General features: G+C 35.0%; 1 protein-coding gene and 1 long non-coding RNA gene across 13 annotated transcripts in view; one reads left to right on the top strand and one right to left on the bottom strand.

Annotated features, from left to right (window-relative positions):
- Positions 1–25,771, bottom strand: part of Sh (Potassium voltage-gated channel protein Shaker) — an 820,486-nt gene that overhangs the window by 284,794 nt on the left and 509,921 nt on the right. The window lies entirely within an intron of this gene.
- Positions 1–25,771, top strand: part of LOC141449495 (uncharacterized) — a 179,470-nt gene that overhangs the window by 70,090 nt on the left and 83,609 nt on the right. Inside the window, exon 2 of the long non-coding RNA XR_012455555.1 lies at positions 6,793–6,912. This is a non-coding gene — a long non-coding RNA (uncharacterized lncRNA). The remainder of the gene's footprint in view (positions 1–6,792; positions 6,913–25,771) is intronic.

Genomic DNA, 25,771 nt, shown 5'->3' with positions numbered 1-25,771 from the left:
CCCAAACTTTTTACACAGGAGGCCAGTTCACTGTCCCTCAGAACGTTGGAGGGCCGGACTATAAGACAAACTACTCGTATTTTAAAGTAAAAAAAAAAACAAAAAAAAAACGGGAACAAATAGAATATTTAAAATAAAGAACAAGTAAATTTAAATCAACAAACTGCCCAGTATTTCTGTGGGAATTATGGACCTGCTTTTGGCTAATGAGATGGTCAATGTCCGGTTTAGTTATAGTGCTTTGCCTTTCTTCCTACTTCTGCTGTTATTTTACACTGCTTTCGGAGCCGTGACGCGTGCATCCCGCGTCATCGGAAGTAGTACTGTACATGAGCGACAAAGCGCTTTGCGGCGGCGCCTCTCACTAACCACCAATGAAAGAGATGCCCCTTCCGGAAGTACGGCGAGGGCCGCATAAATGTCCTCAGGGGCCCGCGGGCCGTAGTTTGGGGACCCCTGGCCTAAGCAATCGATGCGAACAAAAAATGTATACAGTGACAGATATAGAGAATTTCAAAATGATATTATTATCGATTAACTTTCAAATGAGTATTATCGATGGATGTTGTTGGGCTGTTGCCTCTCAATTCATTATGAAGGACTGTTGCACAATTCCACAAGAACAATGAAGTTTCAATGGTGTTTATAGCCAAATGTTGTTGCCTAACATTCTCAACTTATTTATTTCGAGTTTTTAGCTTTGTTCAATTTTATTAAGTCTTCTGAGAGGTTTTAAGCACAGTTGCTTACTAAGTAGCTGGCTCAATTATAGTCCAAAGCAAAGCATTGTGCTAGAAAGAACTACACGATAAGTTGTGTCGATTTTGTTTCCTTAATTTCTGAAGGCTGGAGATAGCCAAGTAAGTGAAACTTAGAAAACAGTTCTTCTAGAGAGCAAAGGATCTCGCAGAAAGCGAAGATATAAGGTGAGATTGACATTAACCGGAATGTTTAAAGTGTATGAATCTCGTTGTGGATTATTTGGAATAGGGAGTTAAAATAAATGCAAGTCCTAGACTAGAGCTATTGAATGTCAAGAAACTAAAGAAATGCTTTGAATTCTTATGAAAGATTTCCGAGAAAGAGGTAACAAGAACAGGGGCACCTTTGAACAGTTTTAATTTCCGGCCAAATATTTAAAAAATTTATGATTGGTAATTTTCTCTATATGTGGTGGTAGACCTGCTGCACAATTGACAGAATTTCCCTTCGTTTTCATTGTTTGTAAAGTCAGAGTTGGGAATGTTATATTTTGTAAGGTGGAAGTAAAATTTTTGTTGCATCTTCGGGAGTGTGTTGTGAAGATCGTAGTGGACAAGGTCTAAGTATTGTTAGTCCATATTAACATTTGGAATTCGTATTTTTAAAGCTAGTATTTACAAAAGTCTATTTGCTTGCAAAAAGTGTTGGATATTATATTTTCTTTTATGGAAGGAGAGGGGGCACATTTCAACATCTCAGTCAAAATGTGCCCTACCGACCTGCAAGTTTGTGACTTTTTTTTTGTTTAATCGCAGAGAAGGGGAAAGTGGTCCGAAGCTACATTAAGAAGCGCAACAAACCGAATATTTTGTTCAAACTTCCTAAACCCATCACTTCGGGTACAACATCCCGAACTGAGTCATTCTTGATTTTTTGAACTAGATTTCAGTGGTTTAAAAGAGAAAGTAATGTAGTAGCGAGAGAAATAACTGATAGAAGGTAGATTCAGAGTAAAGTAATATCATTTCTTTCTATTTTATATTGTGTTCAAAGCTACCCCACCAGTGGGGCAGATATTAACATTTGACACATTTTTAAATTAAAAAAATATAGATATGTAAAGTACCAACTGTTTATTGATGTAGATCTGTTAAAAAGTTGTAGAAAACAAAATAAAAAGGTTCAATAATACGATTCTGTGCACTCTGAAACAGAAATCGTAAATTCTGTTCAAATGTGTCCCCCTCTCCCCTACATGATGTTTGAGATAATTGTAACTTTAGATAATTAAATGATAGATAATTAAATAATTTGGAGGTTAATAACTGAACGCCGACTGTGTTTCAACAGCATTAATTAGCCTGTCACTCACTTTATAGCCTTCATAGCCTTGTTTTAATCTAATGCTTTCCGATAGAAAGTATTTACTGAGAATCTGGACAGCAAACAAAATTACATTTCTTTATAATAATTAATTTCTGAGTTTCTTTTTTCTTTTCCTTTAAGGATATTTTTCCCTAAATAACCTCTAATAAGAATTAGATAGAAGGAAATCATTTTAGTCAACGAACAATGTTCATTCCTTGAAAAAGCTGGACTTTTTGCATTGAATTATTGAATAAATATTTATTAATATAAATATATACATAAAATAAATACAGAAGTGTAAATGTATTATACATTTTAACCTTCTTAACTAGTGAAGAAAGAGAAAAGTTAGGTGAGGAGGATTGGAATGCAGGGAAAAAAGGAGAGGAAAAGCCTGCAGCTAGTTGTAGAGAGTTAGAGTAGGATATGTTTTAGTCTTCTGTGCCTGTATGTTGTAGGAGGCTATGTCGCGGTATAATGGAGGACTTTTTGCCTTACAAAACACAAATCACCACATAAATGAAGGTTTGCTGTTTAGACTGATAAATAACATCTTAGCAACTACAACATTCAATAATTTAAAGTATTTACACTAATATTTCGCAATACATAATTTGATCTTATTTCGAATAGCACAATTTCCTTCCACAACTAACTTTGGCTCATTTTGGGCAGCATCACTTTCTTTAGCGTAATTAACTTGATTTCTTTTTAGGGTTCCCGTTATAGGTTTTTCTCAAATAAAAAGGCCCCGGAGTTTGACCACCGTCTAATGATTCCATTATTCTTTCCAATCTTCGAAATTTCCAGCATACATTTTAAAAGCATAATTTGAAATAGATTGTCACATTATAATATTTTTTTCCCACACTCCATTAGTACATTTACAACTACAACAAATGTTGCATCAAGTAAATTTGATGAAACTGGTTAAGTTCTCATGAAAGTCATGATAAGAGCAACCACCCATTGATGGAACTCTTTCTCAGTGGATATTACACTCACATCAGTAGATCTCTAGGCCACTTCCGCTTCAAGCGACGAGGAGGATTGTCGGGAAGGTTAGGAGAGGAGAGTTGTTGTACAAGAGGATTAGGATGGAGAGCTAGGAGGCTGTGAAAGTTGCAGTATCGAGACTTTATTAGGTCAGTGACAAAAGGGATGTGAAGGTCAGTGTGAATGGTAAGGTTAGAGATGTAGTATGGAGCATTCAGGATTTTCCGTAGGATTTTAGACTGTAGTGCCTGCAGGCGTTCGGAGTTAGAGGGTTTGGTTGAGCCCCACACTTCTGCTCTGTATGTCCATATGGGTCTTAACAGTGTCTTGTAAATAGTCAGTTTGTGATTCAAGTCGAGTTTGGATCTGCGGTCAAGTAGTCTAGTAAGTAGCTTGTAGCGTCTGTTAACTCTTGTCATTTCAGTCGAATATGTGGGTTACACGTGAGTCTCATTATAATTTTTATAATGAAATAATTGCTTAAAATAAATTTTCTTATTCAATTATTAACTCAAACGTTAGCTCTTGTTCACAGAAGACCTCAAATTAGTATTCAGATCGATCTGTTATAATAGCTTAAAAGGAACAGTTTGGGATACCATCAGTCATCAATCAGTCTGGTATACCATCTATATGTTTTGGTCTCTTTTAGATCTTAATATTGGGGTTAGCTAGGAGTTGATTAAGAAGGTAAATACGATTTGTAAAATTTCACTCGATATTTTAGAACAACTTGCACGGTTCTTTTGAGGGCAATTAATAATTTAGACCCACCCTACTTCATAATAATATGATACCCACACTACAAGTGTCAACTCACTGTAAGAGACACTACCACGGCTGCTGACACAAAAAAAAAAATAGAAAAAATGAACATCTGGTTAGAATATTTATGTAGCATTTGAAAAACCCACGGAGAGGCTTTATTATTTCTTTTTACATTTTGTATTCCTCCAACATACAAAATGAAAAGGAGACAAGCAGCAGGGAATTTCCATAAAATGGTTTGTGGCAGAAAGAGAACTGTTTAAAAGTAACTCGATTCTGACTGGATCTACGCGAAGGCACCGCGAGGTGAGTGAGGACCGTCTACAAGAAGAGAAAGGGAATGCAAACAAAGATCCTTCTCACAGTAAGCGCCTGTAATATGTAAATGTGTTACCTCCTACCCAGGCGGGGGATGAGAGACTGCAACAAACACAAGAGTTTACACTCGTATATTCACCAACAATCTCATTCTGCCTAACTTCGGTATTGAAAAATTAAATGAAAATATTAGTATGCGGTGCCTCACTCAGAGAAAATATGTACACGTAGATGGTTTCGTCATAATTTTTGTATGTTCTGAAGATGACAGTCAATGATTGTCGAACGTTGGAAACAAAATCTTAGCGTTTTATCCTGTTTGTTTTTTTTTATTTACCCAACAATGCCGCAAATATCTTTTTGACGTACACGGAGTTCGAAAAAATGCTTTTACCTCTCTAAATTCTCTACCAAATGTGAGAAAACTGAATGTAGAAATACAAGGGCATATTCATCAATAAATACAGTCAAGATTATATATCCAGCTCCATCAAGTATCTTTTCTCTAAACTGTAAATCAGATCAGAGCAGCTCAAATTCTAGTTTAAACTAAAGTTCTTTGAGATAAGTTGACATCGATTAGTAAGTTTAAATATAGGTATATATAAATTTCTGTGGCATGAAGCTAACGTAATTGGGAAGGTTGTTAAAGATGCCGGACAGGCTCAACCTAAAAATGGAGCAGTTGCCCGATTTGGTTTTGTTTTTAATGCATCATCAGTTCTCAATTATTTTTGTATTTCTCTTGGTTTCTCGAACTTTCGAACTGATTTGGTTCGCGAAATCTTCAGGCTATCTGCGCACAATACTTCACTCAGCAAGGCAGAACAATGTTAGTAACTGTTTGACACCATTTCAATAGTCGTAGAACTGAGATATTTTGAAAATGCTTCATTGTTTTTAATGTAATTGCCGAACACTAATTGCACTGTAATTGCGCTGCTGTAATTCCCCTTCGCCAAAAAAAAAAGAGTAGAAAATAAAAATAGTATCAACGATGAGACCAAATGCCGAACAATGCCTTTGCGCTGTTTTGCCTACACCCATCCCTACACTCATCTTACCTGAAGACATTATAACTAAAGGGAACAGGATCGTTTCCAAGAGAAAGGAGTTATTCCTTGCGAAGACAGTATCAAAAATTTCTAGCCAAAAGAAGCATAAGGTGGAAGGCAGCCAAGAATTCGATCAAGAATAGAGAACGTTGTCTATACTTGACACTCTCAAAGTGAAACAGGAGTAGAATAAGTAAGTAAAATTTTAAAAATTGCCATGAACTGATTCGATACTTTTGTATGGATGTAGTTGGAGCCGGAACACTTCTTTGTGCCAATAGCTAACGTTATCCTTAGCTCTTTACAAAGAATTCTTGATGTTTACAAAATTCACACCGCCTACTGGGATAGAACACTAAACTATTGACAACTACAAGCGCTAGATTTGTGCCAGAGGGGTGTGAAATACGGCACCTCATCCATCAGTGTCATCGCGGCTTTGAATAATTCACTTTAATCTTTGCCAACTTCCAAACTCTTTATTTGTCCTGTAAAATTACAAAACAACCTTTTAAATATTTTATTTGTTATGTCTCAAATATCTGTTACTATTTTTTTTTTTTTAATTTAAGGCGCGTCATCGTCTGAGATTATTAGGGCCCAGTGTCTTTTTCAGTGCCAGCTGGCTTTAGGACAGTGTTCTCTCGTTGTAGAGTGTTGAGAGAGAATCCAATAGCAGACAGCTGGATTTGAATCGGGATTACCGTCTGGGAGTTCTGTCACCCTATCCTTTGAGCTAATCTGTTCCCATATATTAAGTTATTATTAATATTTCTTCTCGCCATTGTGGAAACGCTGAGCAAAGAGACGACAACAAACAAAACCTCTGCACGGTTCACAACCTTCATTCCAGCTCATTTTAAAATCTCAGGCCATATCTCTTCATCATTTTCATGTCAGACTCCATAAAGTACGCTAACAACTTAACCGCGATTCAAAAATTTGCCCTCAATTAAAACTAACATTATCCAGAGGTACCGCTAGCAACGCTGGGCCTGCAAATGTCACCGGAACTTTCAGACTTTTGAAATGAGGCTGTTAGAGGTCACCACTATGGATGTTACCCTCAACCTATAACCTATCTAACGTATAAATTAGTTTTAGCTCGGCCACAACGATCTCCTCTTTTGTCAATTTTATGTTCAGAGGTTGAGTTTACGTTTCCATCATTTGCAACTGCTATCAACTCCGCCCCTTCCTTGCCGCTATTATAAGTATTATTTAAAAATCCTTTCCATTCAAAGATTTTTTTGTCAATTTTGAGTGTTATCTCTATAGGTTTTAATGTGATTTTTACGCTCTTTTTAAGGGAAAATGATCAGGAAATCAGATTTTGAGAAATCTGTGAATGAGTATTAAATTAAAATTACCGTTACTGAATTTTCTTAGACTGACAGTGAATTCTGACAATTTAGTTGCTGTTAAAGTACCCCTTCTTCGTAATAAAATAAATAAAATCCGTAACACTTTTATTTAGTTTTATTGCTAAATATGAAATAAAAGAAAATACACGTTTTTTAACAAATCGTGAAATAAGAAATTTTATCCAAATTGCGCAATATAAAGTGAAGATTTCACATTTCAGGTTCAGTGAAGAAGAAGAAGAAGAAGAAGATAAGTTTTGCCAGAATTTGAATTCAGAACCAAGAAACGTCTAGTGAAGTTAGAGTGAAAGAAATCTGAACAAAGTCGGCGATGATTATGGGTTAAGTATTGTCACAATTCTTTAAAGACAATGTTGGTATCAGAAATATATCCCAGGATTCTGTAGAAGAGCAGAAAAAAATCTAATCCTTAAAAAAAAAACACCTTAACTTGAAATTCGCTTTTTCGTATATTATTTATTTTTTAAAAGCATTGTCAGCGTCTATGGGAATGATATAAAGGCTCCACAATGTACGATAAATATACTCTGAAATAGACATTGGCAAAAAAAATAATGCTTATTTTTTCAGGCTGATTTAACCCACTACTTACAAGTGCCATTTAAGACAATGTTTTGCAACCTTTTTTCAACCCATGGCAAATCACAAATTCTTTATTTCTATATTTGCAACATTTTTATGGGAAATTGAACGTTAAGCTTACGAGGAACTCAAGTGACAGCCTTATAAAACACTAAGTTGCGGGTAACAAGTGTGCATCTATTAGGCTCTATTTATAGCAATTTGATTGGTTTTGTTATAGCCGTAATTTTTCTAGTTGAAATCTCATCCAATTGAAATCAGCACGCTACGCTCTTTGTGCCATTGTCTTTTACACATTAGTCGAATGTTAGTAGACTTTTTAAAATTACCAAACATCAAGAAATAAATTTACCGCAGCCGTTTAATTCTGAAATTTACAACTCATGTCGGAGGAGAATAAAAGCAGAAGGTAAAGTTAAGTTGAATAAATAGAGTAGAGAAGAGCAATTCCAGCGGAAGGTTTTCTCTGTGACGCGGTTGCCCGAACAATGTGGCAACGTTCTGCAAACAGCCACTGCGGTCACCTCTCTTTTCCGCTCCTCCTCCCTCAGTGGAAATACTTTTAGAATTTATTTTCTCTTTCGCTTTATTTGTGCGCCTAGCTTTTTTCACTCGAGCAGACAAATAATTTTAGGTCAATTTGGTACCTTCTGCTTTGTTTTCTTCTAGCGGTGATGTTTATTGCACATAATACCAAAATATAGTGTATATTTGTTTGTGGTAAATACTCCTATTAGTATTAATTAAATACATTCCCCCCTTTTAAGCATCTGCATCCTATTATTTCTGTTCACGCCACTTGTGGATAAGCTATCACCTGTTTAACCTCTTTTCAGGAAGGTCTCTGTCGATCCCTTCTTAGCAGGTTCGGAATGTAGGCTCTAAATCGATTTTCCTTAAACGATCCTGGTCTCACTAGTTCATTTGCGATTACTACTTTATTATACTAATTCTTTCTCTCTAACTTTTTGATTTTAAAACCACGTTTTGGGCAATATTCGGATGACAGGCTCTAATTAGTAAACCGGGAAACATTTATTATTCGCGAAATGTCAATGCTGCCCTTGTTAAGCTTTTCAACAAAACCTGAAATGCTACGTCTTGACGACGTTCAGTGCTGGTTTATTGTTTGTTTCCCTAAACAGTTTTCTAAGCCTTTTGGATATATTATTTAATATTCTTTTTTTTAAGGGCGCCACGGTAGCCGAGCGGTTAGAGGCGAGACCTGCGAAGCTAATATGTATTGTGTTACTGGGTTCGAGTCCCGGTCTAGGACTTGGATTTGTTTAATGTTTAACATGAGAACTTTGCAATAAAGTATGTTTGTTAATCGCCTCCGTCCACGACACCTAATTGGTAGTTGGACGTTAAGCCCCGCCTGAAAAAATAGGCGATTACTTTACTTTACCTTTTTTTACCTGAAATGGCCTCGTCTTCTCAGTTCTAAACAATGCTCGCTTTATATTGTTTGGTGGGCTATCATTGCTGCTCAAAAAGTTTTGCTCTCTCTAAAATAACCAGTGCCCGATAAGCTCTAAAAACTAAATTATTGCAACAACTACGTACGATTACTGCATTTTACAACGCGGGAATTCAGGTTCGCATCTTGAAGAATATAGGTAGTCGTTGCACTTACACCAATGTAGTGGCACTAGCATTGCAACTGTTTTGATTGTTTTATGCCGGCTTTAAATGGAACCAATTATTGTTTTTGTCTTTTGGTTATTGTGAAAGAGTGTTAAACAAGTATGTTATAGTACAATATTAGCGATAGAATGGTTGGCGAGTCCATCATGAAACTGATGAGTGAATCCTTCAGTTTGTTTGCGCTTTACTGTCCTTTGAATTTGATAGCATTAATTCAATTCAATGATTTTTCTCGGCAAAGAAAATATTTAATATTTAATTAAAATAGTTAATCTTCTAATTAATTCTGAAGTTCTTCTGAAATAAATAAATCATCTGATTAGTTTCCATTAAGCAATAAATTATGATGTGAAACTATTAGTGGCAAAGGCCAAAGAAATAATTTTTTGGAGACTGATTTCTTTAATATTTCTTCAAAGTTTCGGACAAATTAGTACCCTTCTTCGGGAAACTTTTGTAGAAGTTGGGAGATGTCTACGTTGTAGCCATACGAACTGTATGATATGTAGATACAGCTTTGCCATAGATAAAGAACATTGCCAGATGTATATTTATGTTATCAACGGAAATTAGGAAGCAATGAAGTGAAACAATAATCTCACTAAATTTTTTCTAACCGCAGTTTGCTTGATTTAATTTCCTTAAAACTATTAATTTTGTACTAAAAAGTAATAATTGCTTTAAAATTCTGTTTATTTTAAAGGTATCATTTTCGTAAAAATTGCTTAAAACAAAAGTCCATTATAATAAAGTAGTAATCGCAAATGAACTAGTGAGACCAGGATCGTTGAAGGAAAATGGATTTAGAGCCTGCATTCCGAACCTGCTAAGAAGGGATTGACAGAAACCTTCCTGAAAAGAGGCTAAACAGGTGATAGCTTATCCACAAAAGGCGATAACAGAAATAATAGGATGCAGATGCTTAAAAGGGGAATGTATTTAATTATGAAATGACACTTCGGATCTGCCAATTTTCTTCAAATTTAAAGGTTCGGTTTCATATTTAACCATCATAAATATTTAATAGATGATAAATCCTTATATTGCGTTGAAACAGAACAGAATAGAAGAGTACAATCAATCTCTCGCCCAGAAGTGTTCTTTATCTGGAAAAAGTTCGAAATAAAAGTTATCGAACATTTCAATTACAATTAGTGTACTTAGGATAAAGAAAATCATAAGATCCTTTTTCAAAAAACTGAAAAAATCTATTTAGTTAGTGAAATGGCATTTTCTTTTGACAATTTAACTGAAAGCTAATTGTTGGGCCTGAAAGTTGAACCTGGATTAAATAATAATTTGTACTCTTTGCGATTCTTTGATTATTGGTTATGCTGACGACACACTCCACATTCAGACATACTTGATTACCACCTTTTTAGACTCTGAGGAGATTTCCGGTTTCTACCGAATCCGGACGAGATCGCATTACTTTCTCTTTGTTCTCTTACTTAGTAAATTGTCTCTTGGACGAGTTTGCTGCTATGAGTGTATTACTAAATTTTTATTCAATTTTATCTCTGCCTAAAGGTGGAATCCAAAATTAGAAAATGCGATGTATGAAATTTATTTTTAACGAAAAGTGTGCCTTAGGATCAAAATAAAGATAAAAGTGAAGGAGTTGAACCGCTTCAATTTATTGTAGCCGCAATGATGCAAAAACCAACAATTAATAAAAAATCATGCTGTTAGTGGGAGGTTATGAAAGAAGGATATACTTCTTAAGGTAGAGGAGATACCCAGCAAAGAAGTCAAATATCTGCTGTTTTATTAATAATATCAATAATGCGTTGCTATCCATAGCTTGGCTATAATTAATCTCGCAGTAAATAATAATCTCCATCTCCATCTTGCTTTATTTTCTTCTGCTAAAAGTACAGACCGGTGTCTTTCCCGGTTCCTTCTTTATACTCCCACTCCAATTCATTCCATTTTCTTCTCAACAATTTCACCCTTCCAACCTTGTAAAGGGGCACGCTTTTCCACTTTCATAACTTCCATCAATTCTCCCTTAACCTTCCACCTCTCAGAAAATGACCTCACAAATTCTTGAATAATGCAAACTAATTTATTGCATATTCTGCATGGTTTCCTTTTAGAAATAAAATGCTTATCACGGACACAAAGGAGGCAGACTATACTTGTGCAGGTTATGTAAGTCTAAAATATAGTGTTCTAATTTAAAAAGTTCCCCTCAAGTTAAAAAAAAAGAAAAGAAAAACTGCTTGAATTAAAATAAAACCTTTAGAAATAAATTTTATTTTAATTAAATTAAAAGATAAATTAAGTTAGTTATTTGATGAAACTAAAAAGTAAAAATATAATCTCAGCTATTCTGTCGAACTAACCATCTTCTCAACCCAAAATTATTGCCTTTCTCTTATTGCAGTTTGCGTAACAGATTCTTTTTGGAACATAAAATTTCTACTAAAACAATAGTTGATTTCAATATTTACTGTTCACTCTAATAGAAAATTTTATGGAAAAAAAACCTCTACGAGGGTCGTTTGAAAAGTCCGTGCAAAGTCAGAGAGATAGCACCACTGGCGCGTATCGAGGTTATGTTTAGTTAGCAGCATCTCTTGGAAGAACACACACCAAGTTTCAGCCAGATCGGTCTATTTCTTTGTGTTTGGCATTCGTTTGAATCGAGGAAGTCGAGTGATTTTCAAAAAATGGACGAAAAAGAATTTCGTGTGTTGATTAAACACTACTTTATGAAAGGCAAAACGCCTCAGGAGACTAAAGAGAAGCTTGATAAACATTATGGTGACTCTGCACCTTCGATTAGAACAGTTTATAAGTGGTTTCAAAATTTTCGGAGTGGCCATATGGGCACAAGTGACGCTGAACGTTCTGGACGCCCTGTTGAGGTTACTGCTCCAGAAATCATTGATAAAATCCATGATATGGTGATGGATGACAGAAGAGTGAAGGTGCGTGAGATTGCTAGTGCTGTGGGCATCTCGAATGAACGGGTACATAATATTTTGCATCAACATTTGGACATGACAAAGCTATTCGCAAGATTGGTGCCGCGATTGCTCACGCTTGACCAAAAACGAAATCGTATGAAGTGTTGCAAGGACGGTTTGCAGCTGTTCCAGAAGAATCCACAGGACTATAAGCGTCGTTTCGTCACTGTGGATGAAACATGGATACATCACTACACTCCTGAGACCAAAGAACAATCTAAACAATGGGTTACCAAGGGGGAATCTGCGCCAAAAAAAGCGAAGACCGTTCCTTCGGCCGGAAAGATTATGGCGACTGTCTTTTGGGATTCGCAAGGAATAATCCTCATCGACTATCTGGAAAAGGGTAAAACTATTACAGGTGCATATTATTCATCGTTATTGGACCGTTTGAAAACCGAGCTGCAAGAAAAACGCCCACGATTGGCCCACAAAAAAGTCCTTTTCCATCACGACAACGCACCAGCTCACACCTCAGCAGTTGTGGTCGCAAAATTAATGGAAATAGGGTTCCAACTCGTTTCACATCCCCCCTATTCTCCAGACTTGGCTCCCTCGGACTACTATTTGTTCCCCAATATGAAGAAATGGCTGGCGGGAAAAAGATTTTATTCAAACGAGGAGGTGATTGCAGAAACGAATGGCTATTTTTCAGACTTGGACAAATCCTATTATTCGGAAGGGATCAACAAACTAGAGCAGCGTTGGACGAAGTGTATAAGCCTAAAAAGAGACTATGTTGAAAAATAAAAAAGGTTTACCCCAAAAAATTGAGTAGTTTTTATTTTTGCACGGACTTTTCAAACGACTCTCGTATATCGCAAAGTATCGACTCAATTAACCTGCGATTCCGATCAGTTAGTTCCCTTCAAATTGGGAATTTCGATTACCCACTTAATTTTTAGATATTTAATAAGGATAAGTCGATGGCTTTTACTAAAAGCGCACTTTAGAGGAATGCCCGACCATTTCCCAAAAGTGCCTTTATTCAAATTATTTCTGGAAAATATTTCAATTAAAAATGTTTAAACTACGCAAGAGCATTAAACATACCAAGTTTAAATAAAATATCTTTGATTTTATTGGCCGTAGCAAGCTTGTTTATGATATCCTTGACTGACAGCAACTGTAGTTCAGAGATAGAATCATAAGTGAAGTCACAATTTCTACACGATGGAATTTCTTCGATAGAAGAAAGTAGCCCGCAAGGGGTGTCCTGTTGCATGCAGGAACTTGGGGAGTAGCGACCCCACGGGTTACCACAGTACAGTACACCATGCACTCTCACCAGTCCAGTACATGTATACATACATAATTCACTCAACTCAAAAGGGTACAAATAGAACACCACCTTGGGAGGCTACTTTCCGTGGGAAGCGATCCTTCTAGGACAGCTTTAGGAAGAGGCCTAAAGGTGGAAGCCCCGCTAGTACTTAAGAGACTGTAGGCAAATTCCTAACATCCCCCAAAATTAGAAGATTAAAATAAGTAGCCAAAGAACCTCTAGCGGTCCTTTTGGAAAGAAGAAGAAGCTAGATGTAAGTCCGAAACCGGTCAAGGATACAATAAACATGCGTGCAACAACGGATAAAATCAAAGATATAATCAAGCACTTCAGACCGAACAACATTTTAGGGAAACAGTATTTGAAGAAATCTCAAAAGCCTGGAAAATTGATCCAGGTAAAATTGATTGATTGTGTAAAATGGCACTTCCGTTACGCTGAATTTGCTCAAAAGCATATCCGGTAACAACTCGAAATCAGAATTTTGACGATCGTTATACTTCTTGTTACATAGTATCATAAGAGAGAAAAAAAAGATTATTACCTAATAATATCTGATTCTAGTATCTCCGCTGTTCTGACAGTTACATATCTACGAATCGGTCAAGGAAACGAGAATTAAAGTTCTTCTCGGTTTGTAGACTACAGCTTAGCGGTCAAGATCTATAAAACTTTGTGAAGTTCAAAATTATTGTGTAGTAATTCATGTGGCATTAACTGCACATTCGCGACAAATTGTTCTGTTATATTAGAAACAAAAAAATTCATAATACTATCTATGCAAAGAAGTTATTTTTCCTATAATAATTCATTTTTGAACATTTAGAGTGAATTCATTAAAAACAGGGCTTAAATGAACATAAATGAATAAATAGTTTAAAAAATGTAGGAATGGGAATATATTGTTGGCACTGTTTTTTATTATACACAATACTTTCCATTGTGATGTTTAGAACGGAGCCAAAGTCAAAACAAAAACACATTAATTAATATAATGTTAGACGTTGTAACAATATAAATTGTAATGGTTGGCCAGACGAAAAAAGACAATTTGCTTTAACCGAAAACACTATTGTTTTTAACATTTCAAACACCTTTGGTCCTCTTCTTCAGTACTGCAAATGGAGATAATAAAAAATTAAATTAGATCGCATTTACAAAAATTAACAGTAAAGTAGCTTTCCTGCGAGCAACAGCCCAAAGTGTTTGCTGACTTACACATCCCCACTCCCGTAGAGGGAAGTGGATTAGCCACTTCTTCAGAGTACTTGGCGACCCTGCGGGTATCCTAGCCTAACAACATGAACATACAATATGTTCATACATTTACACAGTACACTTAGGACGTAGTCATCTGTACAAGGTGGGGCTTATTAGCTGGAAACCGTAGTGCAGATTGTGACAGGATGAGGAGGAAACGGCCTCTCACTGGCTGTTCGATTGTGTTGCAATCGAGTGGTTGCGCTATGAAACCTTTGGATCTTTGAGACCAAAGGAGGTAGTAGTGCAAAAAGAACTAGTAGGGAAAGTGCTCAACCTCTTTAGTAGGGGGAGGTTTCATCTACTTGATCCAGATGGGGAGTGCACAATAAGCCTCTTTTGGCTGCGGTGCCATGGGGCACAGGTCCCACCCCGATAATCTAATCTAATCTACACATCACCACACGCTTTCATATTATATTAACATTAGCTTAAAGAAGTGGTTATTAATCGATTTACACCTTCTGCAATTCCATATCGTTCAGAAATCGAAGAAACATGATTTATACCTCCTATACTTTCTATTCAATGTGAAACATATTAATATTAAGCTAGAAAGCAATGTTTCTCAAATAATAGCCTACGGATATTATTAAACTCAAAATGTTATTAGACTATTCATAAAGAAATGTTTAACTCAATTTGAATAATTTATGGTAACAATTTCATCTTTTTAATTGGCTTTGGCTTAGTATTCCCTCGTTACGAACAACACTGTCCTGATGTAAGAAGCTCCTAGGAAGAGAAAATCTAAGAGCCAGCGGCTGTTTTATTATTGATTTTTTTTTTTTTTGTCTTGGAACACAAAAGGCAAATTTACAGAACATCATTCTGAGGCTTCTCAAAGAATGATGCACCATAAAGACTAGCAGCTAGCTGGGTTTGAACCTTCTCCAGCTTCTGAGCTAATTCCATCCCTATACAGAGAGGCTAACTGGCTTAAATATCAACTCTTGAGAAAAAATTTCATTAAATTCCAGCAATGAAATAAAATAACAGCAACGCCCACGAGGTGGAGGAGGAGCTATTTTATTAGTAACCAATCAAAGACAAATGCGAGTAATAAATGAAAGAGAAAATGGTTGAAAAACTGGGAGGAAGTGACGCAACCGGTGACACATGACTCTGGAAAAGTGAGAGGTGAAACAATTAAACAGCAAGCTGGCCTTCGCTGCCAACCTAAACAATAAACCCTAAATTACCTTTAAACACACAACGCCACCTACCTGCACATTTGGTCGAATTTGTGCCACATTCATAGTAACCCTATATGTACAATTCTGTTCTGTAAAATTTGGCTTCGTTATGTCCAGATATGTACATGGAAGCTATAGATTTCTTTGGTCCGCTAGTGAATGCGATTGTTTGCCAATTTTTCCATGCACAAACTTACTGATCGTTTACAAATAATGGTTGATTTTCCAAATCCCATCTCGACCCTTTTGTTTTGTACTCTGGTCTATTTTTAATGTCTATTTTCCTGTGAGCCAAATCTGGAAAATGGATTCAATTGAAAGAACTTTACGCCAACAAAAACTTTATTTTTGTTTTTTTTAAACTAAATAATTAATGATAGTTTTGCACATTTACCTAATGAATTATTATTTTTAAAAATGCGCTAAATTCTATAAAACAATAGCTACTCTGATAATTGATAATCAATGACAAACTTCTTTTGCAGCTGTTTCGAATTGTTCCTAAATATTCAGCTTATTTGTTTTCCACTTCTAGGACTGAAGATTTGTATTCAAAAGTGAAAAACTTTAGGTTTTTTTCACGAGAAAAATCTAGTATAATATTCACTACTACAACGAAATATTCTTGTAGTATTCGAAATTTCTTGGGACTTTTATGAACTGCATGCAGCCTTAGGTGATCCTGCAGAAAAATTTACTTTTCTGTATGTATAACAAAATAACTAGGGTAATTAAAAGTAATGCTAGAATTTCGAGTTTCTATTTAAATTGTGTTTAAAGTTTTATTATTTTTATGAAATTGGCGGGAAAACAGTTAAAAATTCCTTTTTTTATTTATTACTAATTGCTGTTCTTTTTCTTTCATGGCGCTTCAACCCAGTGATGTGGGTCTTAGCCTCCTCAATATGCTTCGGCCAGTCGTCCCTATCTTTAGCAACCGCCATCCAGTTACGAACTCTTAGCATCTTGAGCCACACCGTCCTGCCACCGTAACCTGGGCCTTCCAATTCTTCGTTTCCTGTTTGGTGTCTCGCGTTGAAGTTTGGAAGGAATTTCGTCAGCATCCATTCTCGCTATATGGCCAGCCCATCTCAATCTGCTCAATTTGATCCAATTTACTATAGGGAGCTCTTCTAATAGTGTATACAGCTCCTAGTTGTGTCTACGTCGCCAGGTCGTGCCTTCACCTACTGGGCCATAAATCTTACGGAGCAGCTTTCTTTCGAACACCAGCAGACGGTTTTCGTCCACCTTTGAGATGGTCCATGTTTCCGAGGCGTACACCAAAACGGGCCTAATAAGAAAAGTCCTGTAGAGCCTCAGTTTAGTGCCTCTCGTCAATAATTGACATTTAAAATGCTTACTTAGACCATAATAGCATTTATTTGCTGACATCAATCTCCTTTTCACTTCCTGACTAATTGCTCTGACATATATATATTTTTTTTTTAATTGGAGTTCTGAGATCTAAGTGTCGGTTAGAATAGCGACTAGAGTTCAAAAAGGGAAGACCGAAGAGCTCGTTACTGACAGAGCCATTAATAACTCGGCCAGAAACTTCTTAGTGTAATCCCCACCAATCACATTTATGTTATAACCACTTATAGTTTGAAGAAAAATCTTGAATTAGAATTACTGTTAGAACAGTGCAGTAAGAGACAAGTTGCAGGCAAGTCCGAGTATTGACTAACTGTTTCTCGTCAGATTAACAATTTTAAAGCTTTTATCTTGAAGTTTATTGTGAATTAGTTTAAGAACTATCTTATTATTATGAAGAAACCGTCATTAATTTGCTTGTTACGCATTATGTAAATTATTATTAACCAATAACTTCATTAAGTTTGGAATTAAGCTTGTACAAGACATTGGACGGAATAATATGGCCCTTATCCAACACTTGTATACTGTTCTGGGCCCCCCGGCTTCAAAAGTTTGTGCAAAACTGAACTAATTATAAAAGTGCCCCATTACAATGAGCTGATATTTTAAGGTGAACCAAAAGCCGTCCTCAGAATGCTCTTGAAATAATTTCTTGGGGAAATTATTATTCAAATAGAAGATTTGCAAGAACGAGCTTTAGACAAATTCATTTTGAGGTATTTTGGGGGGGGAGGTATGGAAGAAACCTCAGGATAAAAGAAAAATTCATTCAATAATTCCGGTTATGGAACCTTCTTTAAACTTTGCACTTTAGCTACACATTTATCCATAATTTATAATATCTATACAATACACAGGACCGCATACTATCGGCCAAAATAATACGTTAGAGGTACGTCTACCAGCTCCTTACACACAAAATTCTTGTCAGACCGAACCACATTTTAGGGAATATGGTGGAAAAAGCCTATCCTCGAACTCGAAATCAGAATTTTGACATCGCTATACTTCCTGTTGCATAGTATCATAAGAGAAAAAAGATTATTACCTAATAATATCTGATTCTAATATCCCCGCTGTTCCGACAGTGACAGATCTACGAATCGGTCAAGGATATGAGAATTAAAGTTCTTCTCGGTTCGCAGACTCTGCATCAAGTATTATTATTGCTAGAAAAATGTAGTAATAAAATATAGGCGTAAAAATAAGTGAAAAAGTCATTGATTTTAAATTTTCACTTTTACGTTAGAGATTCATTTAGAAGCGCTTTTTTTGAGGGGTTTTTGATGCTTTAATAGAGAAATTAATCCCATATTTGAAAGTATGTCTACCATTATTAATGATAAATAACTCCTTAAATCTAAACTCGATTCTAATAAAATTTAGCATAATGGGAACCGAGTTTCTCTAATTAAGTCCCAAATGCAATCGAACCGAGTTTTCCCTCAAATATCCTTTTTGATGTCCGCTGAGCAGTATATCTCTTGGAGCAGTAAGCCTGCTATGCTGTCAGCATGAACGTGAAAACAAGTACGTGATTTATAACTGCAAGGCTGGTGTACGCGAGATTGCATTCTAGCAAGATTTCTACCACTTAGTTCTTCTATGTTACTCAATTTCTATATAAATCTTTTTTCATTGGCCACAAGGATTGAGTTGTATTCTTTATTTTTTATTATTTTTTTTTACTTATCTGAATGGTTTATTGTAAGGATGGTCTTCAAATAGTGAACAACTGTAATACATTCAGAAAACTCTATTAATAACAAATAACATTAACCTCCAAAAATAATGGTATCTAAAGATTTAACTCGAGCTTAAATACTTTTAGAATTGACTTTTTAGAAAATCTAAGAAAAGTTAGAAGTCCGTTATTTAAAGTGGTTCTTGTTAAGTAATTTTTGTAGCTAACAGAGAGATTTCCTGATAGAACATAATCAAAATATAAAGTTTTAGCTTCCTGCGAATTATATTAATTAATCCAAATTGAATTTGAATTTAACTCTTCCTCAGCAACAATAACGGCAAAACTTTACGATAATTACTTGTTCTCCTGATCTCTGGCAAATCTTTTCAAACGCGTTTACTCCAATCTTACGAATAAGATTGGAGGGCAGGCAGGCAGTACAGCTATTTCGAGAAGAAGAAAAACAGTACCATATGATGATCTATTAGAGGAAAGATACTAACAATAAGAATGTTAAAAATAGCAGAATGATTATTTATTTCTTAGACTGAGGAGGTATAATTTGTACAAATTTTCTAGTCACTGCTAAACTTGAAGGGATATCGGCCACTTTAGTATGAGTACTTCATCCGGTGTCTCTGAGAGCACGAACTACTAACTTCTTTGTTAAGCTCCTACCTTTTTATTTTCGATATTAACATTTTGTAGGATTCATAAATTAGTCTTATAAATCTATATTTTACTCAAATATTTAACCTCCGGACAGCGGTAACTCGATACGGACAAAACTGCCCATCACCGGACAATGATATTAGTAGCAAAAGATCTGTTCGCCCATTCACATTCTAAAAAGATACTGGTATCTCTTTTTACTATTGCTGGGAGTTACTATAATTGTTCTCATTTGAAGCAAATCGAAACACAGTAATAGTGAAGGATAACCTTGCATGTATAGACACCCGCGGTTTAATGGTTGTTAACTCAATCAAGGATAATTTCCAGATGGTACAACCATGATCAAACTCCAATCCTGTCTTTCCACTAAATAAAATATCAAGTTCGCCTAAACAAAATTATAAAGAAAAATTTTAAGTTTTAATAGAATTAGAAACAAATTTGGACGTAAGATAGGAAAATGCTCAGAGAGTCCATTCCCGGGCCAGTTACTCAACTTAAGAAAATCGTTATCTGAACAATGTTAGCTGTAAACAAATCTTGCTTTCTTTATGACGTAGTGTTCCTAGATATTCTTACCTAAGTGCAATAATGAATGAAACTAGCGCTTATGAGGTTGCAACAGGGAAAAGCCGAAAGCAATTCGAAGCTGCAGTAGGAAAATTGGATCTGCATGTACAATTTTTAGATAAGGTGGAAGAAAAATAATTATTTTGGAGTTTTTAATACTTAATCATTTATTAAAAGTTTCATCGAAACATTAGAATGGTGATGGAATCATAAAAAACAATCTTGATTTTAAATAGCATATACAAGCAATACGCCACATCTATTAGCCTGTAAATTAGACGCAAACTACCAGTGTTTTATAGTTTACACATTTAGAATATTGATAAAATAATATAAATTATGAATTTATTATAAATAATGAACAATGTAAAAGCATAAATAGCGATTTATTATTGCGGTTAAATAATAAATTGTATTTATTTTATTTATGTTTGCCACAAATTAATTTACAAACTCTAGATACTCGACTTCCGTTTATTCAGAATAAATTAGATTTATAAGTTAACTGTCCCCGGCTGGGTTATGCTAACTTGGCCTCCGCTAATTTTATCTAGAGTAAATGTAGTTTTCAACTTGCTCATTCTTTTCTCTATTATGTTTTATCTCTTTACGACTTTCAGAAATGGAAGTACACAATTTTTGTGAGCAAGATATCGATAGATTAAATCAATAAATGAAAAGTGTACAGATCTCATTGAATATTAAAAAACAAATTATTATAAATACAAAAATACTATTGTTAGGCCAACAAAACGATTGGAACCTGAACATTCAGGGGTCTCATCCTCCAAAAAATCTTTCAAGTTTCCTTCTACAACCTTCCAGCAGCAATGCAATATCTGAGAATATCACTGACCTTCAACTGTCCCTTAATGTGCGGTGTGCCAAACAATGATCCACGGTCTTTCAACTCCAACCTCACACTAGATGGTATTGGAAACAGGGTCTTCCGATGGTATTAAGTTGTCCAGCCTCAGCAGCACAGTTACTAGCGGCTTCTTTTCCTTATCCAACAAGTACCTTATAGTGTCCTTAAATAAAACCCTGTCAGATGACAGCCACTTAACTCCAGTTCCCTCAGACTTTCTACTTTCGGATAATTCCGACACTATATCGTTTCACGGTTCGCAGAGTAGGTTCAGCTCCGCAAAATGAAGTGCTAGACCACTCTCTTGCAAGTTTATCTGCTTTTGCGTGTCTCTTAAGGGATCCTGAAGATTCTAAACGACCACCGCTGGACAAGAAGGTCCAGGCTGCTTCTGCATTCTCCTACCAGCTAATGCATTGAAATATACCACACTATCAGAGATGATCCTTATCAGTATTATATAATTAATGTATTTCCTTCAGTGTTTCGCAGCTCTATAACTCCCTTTAGCGCCACCTGGACAACTGTAGGGAATCGTCTTAATGTGACAATTCTGCTCGTTTTCAGACACCTGGTGCTTACAGCACCGTGAACTCCTGGCTGGAACTATCAGAGAAACTAATGATCATATCCTCTTTCTTCGTGAATAAAAATTAAGATTTTCTTCACTCACCTTAATGTTAACAATTTGAACTTTGTTGATGAACCCTCATCTCTTATTGGTCATATCATTTTTTTAAAAAACAAGGAAGATCGATGAAATTTATGTACTGTACGGTAGGTTATACAAGATCTAATGAACGAGTTGGTCACAAAAGTTACAATTCCTTTTTGTTGGTTAAGTTCTAGTGAAAAAACTGAAAGCTAACCTCAAGTCTGAACATCATTCGGTAAAAATCGATGCTGATAAATCAGGTTCACTTGAACTGTTTGTGCGCTTAAGAATGAACAACTCCGAGAAGGGAATTCGTGGCCTTTTACCTTACTGACAGGGTAATAAAATTAACAAATGTAATTGTCGTCAATAAAATTGATTGTTCAAAGATTATAATCATCGATGATGCAACAAAAAAGTTTCATGGGTCAGGGCGTTAAAAAATGTAGACTAATGCAAGTATTGATTGAGCCAAACATTAGTTTTTTCCAGTTGGGTTTGACTCCTCGTCACTGTAAGGTAGTTGAAAATGGATAGCTAACACACTTTTTTTTAAAAAAATTTGTCCCATTAAAACGTCGTGTCGTCACAGCTATTGTGACGCTAATCATTCATAGTCAGGCACCTTGTTTAATTACCTTGAAAGGAGGATGATGATGATGAAAGGAGAGAATTTTTTGAACAAGAAAACAGTGAAGAGACTATCAATCACAAAATTTATTTAATTCCTAAGGAATTAGCAACGTTCTGCCCTTTTTAGAGGGACAATTAATTTTGATAAATGCGCTACTTAGATTTGATATTAAGTAAAATATCAGGTAGAAGTAAAATTTTGGTAGGCAGAAGATTGTGATGAAAAAGTGCACAACTTACAAAGTAAGTCAGCCTACTTGGCTCCTAAAGTTCATCATTATCATTATTCGCTGTTGTGAGCTACTTATTGTTTCAAGCTCACAATATATTGATTTGAAATAATCCGAAATATGATGACTTTTCGAGAAAATCTCAGAAAATGAAAAATCAATTCAGTAAAGTGGTATTTCCGTTTGGCTGTATTTTTCCTTAAGATTAGTAGCCTGGTTTCGAGGTGGTTCCAGAACTAGATTCCAAATTTGAACTTACTGCTTTTTATTTTATTTTAGAATTTAGTTGTGCCATCAGTCCCTATATTCCTTATTCTTAGTCGATGAATGTACCTAAATGTTCACTTAAACCTTCAAATCTATTTTCCTTTTACCTTGGCAAGAGTTGTTTGATTTCTGTTCCAGTTTGGTCTACAAATTCAAAATTAAGGAGGGCAAAAGTTTATTTCTCTTAATTAACTTATTGCTAGCAGCAACAGCTATAGAAATTATATCTGATCCTGTAAGATATAATTTAGAAAATACCTAATTGTTTTTCTAAATTAAAACAAATACAGGTTATATAACATGAGTTTTGGTTGAAGCAGCACTTCATGTCCCTGGGCATGAAGCCCTCTTTCCAGCGACAATTTCTTTTTTTAACAAATAACTCTGAAAATACATTCAATGTCAGACAAAACAATTACAAATATATTAAAAAGGGTAAATAAATGAAAATTTGATAAAGAAAAATTAAATTCTCAAATTATAAAATTCTTTACTTACGTAGATTTCATAAAACAACTTCAAGTAACTTACCTGTAAAATAAAAAAAAGGAAACATTATTAATAATTATAAAATTATTTTTCAAATTAACTTTAAACAATTAGTTATATGGCGTGTCCATAATTACATAAATAACATTATATTTTATGGTTAAACTTATTCCAGTATTCCATTTTCCATTGCTTTATGGCCTCGATGATATGCTACTGTAACTAAAGTGAATAAAGCATTACAATTATTTCCGTACTGCTTAAAAGATATCTAAATACGAAATGATTGATTTTGCAGCGGATATCAATCACTTTATAACTATTTACGCTAGGGTTTTCCAAACATCTAGGAAGTGGCAAGTTTGCGAGTGATTACCAAAACAGGTTAACCAATAAGAATTATAATAATTTCTCCAGGATAACATCAAATTTCAGGTTAGATACATCTGTTACGTCTTACAAATTACTCAGTAAGAATCTGGTTGGTACACTCAGTTACTATTCTCTCCCTGTTCTAGCTCGGCGCAAATTTTTGTTTTTTCGAACTACGAATATTTCAGTCATATTTAATAAGTAGAACTGCAAATTAAACTGAAATGTAAAACACAGGGTAGCCAACCTCTGCCGATAAAACACAGGGTAGCCAACCTCTGCCGATAAAACACAGGGTAGCCAACCTCTGCCGATAAAACACAGGGTAGCCAACCTCTGCCGATAAAACACAGGGTAGCCAACCTCTGCCGATAAAACACAGGGTAGCCAACCACTGCCGATAAAACACAGGGTAGCCAACCTCTGCCGATAAAACACAGGGTAGCCAACCACTGCCGATAAAACACAGGGTAGCCAACCTCTGCCGATAAAACACAGGGTAGCCAACCACTGCCGATAAAACACAGGGTAGCCAACCTCTGCCGATAAAACACAGGGTAGCCAACCTCTGCCGATAAAACAAATTTTTCTAGAAAAATAATTAAATAAAAATTATTATCTTATTTGAATGAGAAATTTAGGAGAAATACTCGGAGCCATGTTTGGAGACAAGCTCAGAACTTGAACAATGACGACTCTCTTTCACCAAAGTTTGCAAGACGGACAACGAAAACTGTTAATTTCAATATTACACATTTTCATTATAAAAAAAAAAAAATATGGTCAAAAACTAGAAACTATAAAATAGTAAAATGGTCAGTCGATTTCCTTCAATTTAGTATTTTGGTGACCTCAATTAAATGATTATTAAAGGATAAAACGTTTACATTAAGGAAAGTCCAACCAACTCCTAGTCCAGAATATCCTTTTATAGAAATTTACAGGACAGTGTAACTTTCTGACCGTTGCTGAAAGTAATTATAAGAAGACGCTCCTTGCAGCTGTTAATTTACATAACAGATTGGTTTACTTTGGAATAATTATCTTTTTTACAGCCTACTAACACGAATTTCGCCTTAAAACTTTTTAATATCATCCTTATTAGTGCTAGAAGATAGAAACAAATATTATTTTAAACAAATTTGCAATTTAATTTAAATTGGATTTTATTTCCTTTTTTAATAACAAATATTATTAATATTATAGCTTCCATTAAAGCTATCTTCTAAACTCTCTCTGGTATAGATATTTTCTTCAAACTCGGAATTTTAATAAAAACATTTAGCAAAGTAATGCCTATTTTTTTTGGCGGGCTTTACGTCCAACTATCAGGAGGAGACTAGAAACACAGTTTATTATAAATTTCTCATAACAAATCATTAAAATTAGGCCGGAAATCGATCCCAGTACCACAACACATGTTAGCTTGCTTTAGTGCTGCACGTGACCGAGACAAGGCGAGACTTTATGAAAAGTGACTCGTCTCGGTCTCGGTCGCTTAAATCTCGGTCTCGGTCTCGCCGAGATATCTCGGTTTTTTGAGTTTTTTGTTTAATTATTAAAAATGAAAAAAAAAATGAACCCAATATCTGAGGCAATCAAAACGAATAAAAAAATTGTTTGTTATTAATAATCTTTTCAAAAAATGTTATTATTTTCTAATAATTATTTTAATTTATTATATATTGGTAATGATAAAAAGAAAAAAAAGTGTGTAAAAGAAGACAACTACTTGCACTTCAATGCATCATATGTTACTATTACTGTTATATATCTTTATTTAATTTCAAAAAGATGTTAAAAACGCACCAAATGAAAGACCCAAATAACATATCTGCCTGCTATAACAAGTCGATTGGTGGAAATAAAAAATACACCTCCCAACAAACTTCCCGCTCATGGCTCTGGTGGATGAAATTAAAACTAACATCATAACCTTAGAAATGTATGTAAGCAATGTATGTAAGTGCCATCTGAAAGATTATTTTCGCGAGCTGCGTTGATAATGACAATAGAAGATCTTCTCTAACTTCTGACTCAGTAAAAGCTCTTTTATGTATCAATGCTTGGGCAAAGAGTATCTTAAAAACGAAAATTTGTGGCAATATTTTTTAGGTGCATAGATAGTCTTTTTTTTCAAATTCATTAATTCTAAAATTCTAAAATATAATTCAAATAATATCTAAGTTCAAAGTATTAGATTATCAATAGTGAAATTTAGTGAATTTATGCAAAAATTATGTAATTCGAAGTCAAATAGATGTAGTATTATTGAACATATACAGGGTGACCAGAGTTATATGCTCCACCCACTTTTTTATTTAACGGCGGGAAATTTCGAAAAAATAAAAAACACGTATTTAATTATTTTTAGTCTAGTTTATTTTCAGTGATTGACCCATTTTTTT

Source organism: Rhodnius prolixus, unplaced genomic scaffold (genome assembly GCF_049639745.1).
Source record: "Rhodnius prolixus isolate KJV_2025 unplaced genomic scaffold, Rpr scaffold_2, whole genome shotgun sequence".
Classification (NCBI taxonomy): Eukaryota; Metazoa; Arthropoda; class Insecta; order Hemiptera; family Reduviidae; genus Rhodnius; species Rhodnius prolixus.
Note: the sequence above shows the minus strand (reverse complement) of the source record. Positions and strands in the feature narration are given on the sequence as shown.